This window comes from Pyxicephalus adspersus, unplaced genomic scaffold (genome assembly GCF_032062135.1).
Source record: "Pyxicephalus adspersus unplaced genomic scaffold, UCB_Pads_2.0 Sca2697, whole genome shotgun sequence".
NCBI lineage: Eukaryota > Metazoa > Chordata > Amphibia > Anura > Pyxicephalidae > Pyxicephalus > Pyxicephalus adspersus.
Genome location: NW_027319703.1, coordinates 1 through 3,686, shown reverse-complemented (window position 1 = coordinate 3,686; position 3,686 = coordinate 1). Strand labels below are relative to the sequence as shown.

General features: G+C 38.7%; 1 long non-coding RNA gene across 1 annotated transcript; it reads right to left on the bottom strand.

Annotated features, from left to right (window-relative positions):
• Nucleotides 1-1,265: 1,265 nt before the first annotated feature.
• LOC140321347 (uncharacterized) lies at nucleotides 1,266-3,591 on the bottom strand. The gene is made up of 2 exons (XR_011918908.1): nucleotides 3,441-3,591; nucleotides 1,266-1,400 (listed from the first exon to the last, which is right to left on the bottom strand). It is a non-coding gene; the product is annotated as an uncharacterized lncRNA (long non-coding RNA).
• Between the last annotated feature and the right edge of the window lie 95 nt (nucleotides 3,592-3,686).

The following is a 3,686-nucleotide window of genomic DNA, read 5'->3' as shown; positions in this document are numbered from 1 at the left end:
TAACATTAATGACTTCCCCAGCACACACACAAATATAACAAGTAAAATAAAGTAAGATTTAAATATTACAGGTTTGGGGTAAAAAAAGTTTTAATTAGAAAGGTTTGTACATAAATGCAAACTGGACTGAAGTCAGTAAGTGGGATGAACCTTGCGGGGGGTCACAAAGGAGTTAGGAGATGACCACATAGCTGCTTTGCAAATGTACACAGATATGTCCTGCAGAATGCTGCCAATTAATCAGAAATCTTATGAGTGGAATGAGCCCTAGACTCCATAGGAATGTTCCTGAGAATATGTCTTCTGAATGACTGTGATAATCCAGGTGGTAATAGTACATGTTGAGGTGTGGTGTCTTCTCCTGACATTATGCTGACTGGGGACTCATTTATAAGCTTTAGGGTTTTCACTCAAGTGACACTCAAATGATAATAGAACTATTTACCTAAAAATGGGGGCTAACAGGGCTTCACATGTTTAGAGTAAACTAGTATAAAATTTATGATGAGCAATTCTAGGTCTTTTTTTCATTTATGAAACCCCACATAGTATCTTATAGTGTAGTCTAATTTACTTGTAATAAACTAAATTATCCCCTCCCAAAAGTAAAGCACACAGCTTCCATGTAAGGCCCACCTTTTCTATTTAAAGCCCACCTCTTCCATGTAAAGCCCACCTTTTCAATTTAAAGCCCACCTCTTCTGTGTAAAGCACAAAACGTCCATGTAATGATCACATCTTCCATATAAGTCCACCTCTTCTATTTAAAGCTCACCTTTCTATGTAAAGCCCAGCCGGCCCATGTAATGCATTATTTGTACTTGTTTACAAGTGCTGGGGTCTATATATAAATGTTAACCCCCAAGATATACATAAGAATGTCAAACAGCTGAAGCTTAAGTCGAACCACAGTGAGATTGGACTCAAGATGCATCCCTATATCCAAACTGTTTCAGGTTTTTATCTTTATCTGTACCCCTTTGGTTAACGGGCCTTGTCCAGTGACCATTGTACCAGGTTGTACAAGACAACTTTGGGAGAAGAAGTAAGGCGGAATCTCCCCATTGTGATGTACACAGCAGGGGATTCTATCTCTTCTCAATTTATCCAAGACAAAAAAACTGGGGTCCAATTGGGCTTTAAAAATGTTAAAGCCATTTTCTTGTCCAATGCTAACAAGCCAGGCTCAGCTCCATCATTAGCATGTTCTAGCAATAACTTATAAAAATGGAATGATATGATACAAACTAATAGACGGAAAGTAATTTATGAAATGTGAATGACATTTTTATTACTTTTTTATCCTATCATCTATCGATGATGTCCTTTTCTTACATTCTGTCCCCGTCAACTGCCAGTAGAATTGATATCTAGGCTGTGGGTTGTAGCTTGCTGAGATTCTGTAAAGATGCAAAAAGTTACGGATGGTGAGACAGAACAAAGAGAATGGACATAGCTTACAAAATTCCAGACAATTTTATTTTGTGATATACACAATACTGCCTGCAGTGGATCCCTGTTGCTCTTTGTACTGTGTATTTAAAGAATTCTGTGTTTGTTATGCAAAGCATTCAAATTAGGAAAATAGATAAAGAAGAATTTTATATTTTTCCCCATTTTTTTCCCTCCAGAGCAGACAACAAGAAGTCCAACCTGTCGACTAACAATCCTCTGATGCCCCATTTTCATGAACACGAACACCGACTAGTGTGGACTTATGCCACCTAGGTAATGCACCAAGAAGGAAAATTAACTAAAAGAGACAGTTTTAATTATCCTGGGGTATCATGGCAGCGTACAATGAGTCAGAATTTAAACCATTGCCATTTTTACCATCTACCCAGCCAATCAAGATAGCCAGCCAAAGATCGTGAACCTGAAAGAAGAGGAGAAAGAGATGGTGGCACCTGTGATGGAACAGGGAGAGGTGGGTGTACTTCAAAAAATTGGAATCAATCAAGTATGTTTATTTTATTGCAGAAAGGACATTGCCTATCCCTCTTTAATAAAATACATTTTTTGCCCATTACATTGATAATTAAGGTCCAGAATGTCTTTCTGACCATGGTGGTCACAATTCAATCCTTATAGATGGGTAAAAATATCATTAGGGTCATGCTTGTGGCATCAGACTGCATTAGGCACCATTGGGTGGTGGACAATGAGCTCAAGGAACCCCTGGCAACATCAAAGGTTCCATTGAACCCTGGCTAAAAACGGCTCGTCTAATCAATCAAAATATATATATATATACACATAATGGTCTATTTAAAAAGCCATGAATGTGACATTTCCACCCAGTAGAGAATTTTTCAGGCCCATGTGTTTTATTGGCATTAACTGATTCTACACCAAGAATGTTTCAATGAATGTCAGATTCACCACTTTATAAATTGAGCCCTTAATGCATGCCAAGCTTTAGTCTAATTGGTGAGCTGATATCCGTCCTTGTGACAGATTCTCTTTAAACCCAACCTGCAATATGATGCTTCATTGGAGGGGTCAAATCTACTTAAAGAGAATCCAAATTTACATTTTTTAGAAGTGTAAGAATATTGAAAGGTCAGAAAACTTCTATTTTCATTTTTAAGTCTGCCTTTCGCTAAAAAAAAAATATCTTGTTTATTGTGTATTTTTCCATTCTCCTGCTCGTGTTAAGTCGAGAAATCTAATTTTCTCTCCTGTTTTCTTGTTCTATAAATTTTCATGGTCTAACCACAGCTTGTTGACACATTGCAGAATTCTGCAGCACGAGAGCTGCTCTGTACGCTCCAACCGCACACTTTGTCTACTTTTCTTCCAAGCTGATGGTACATACTCACATTATTTTTATATGCATAAAATCAGTTTAAAGCTGAACTCTGAGCAGATATAAAACACAAACACACAGGTCTTGTGGTCACTAATGTATTATGTTAACTAATGTATTATATAATGTTACGTGTAGCATGTCATCATTTAATTAGAAAGCATCTGATTCTGTCTCCTGTAGATCCTGAAATTTGAAAGAGGCAACACAAGGAGCCAATCAGTTCACAAGGAGCATCCTGATGGGGAAACAGTATAGTGAAAGTGCTGAACCTCTTCTTCTCTTACTGTCCAGTAGAAGTGGGAGAAACAAAAATAGTCGAATCCAGTCTGGTGAGATTGAATGAGAAGTGCAGGAAGAATTCCGAATTCATTGTATTGTAGGTCAGTGACAGGTATATCAGGGCCCAGTCAATCCAGCTATTAGATGATGACGGCTGTAATCGTCCTGGAATGGAGGTTACATCATTTATGCGAGGCCAATCAATACAGCCAAAAACCAAAACCCAGAAGAAGATTGGGTAAGGATGGTGGTGCCGGTGCTGGAAGGGGGAATGGTGAATGTATCTAAAAAAAATTGTGGACAGTCATGTCAGTATGTTTATTTTAACCACTTATTCACCACTACTCACCGCCATCCTCTTCACCCTGTCTTCTTCCGGTTTGGGGTTTTGGCCATCTTGATTGGCCTGGCTGGAACATTGTAACTCCCATGCATGTGAATAGGCAGGTCAGTGCATTTTATTGTACTGTAGAAGGGACATTGGTTGTCCTGCAGTAAACACCCTGGCTGCTTCCAATTTTTCAACTTGCATATAGGAAGGCCTGGAACGTACGAGGAAGGAGGTAGTGTAAGGCCCAGCATGACTGTGCAGACA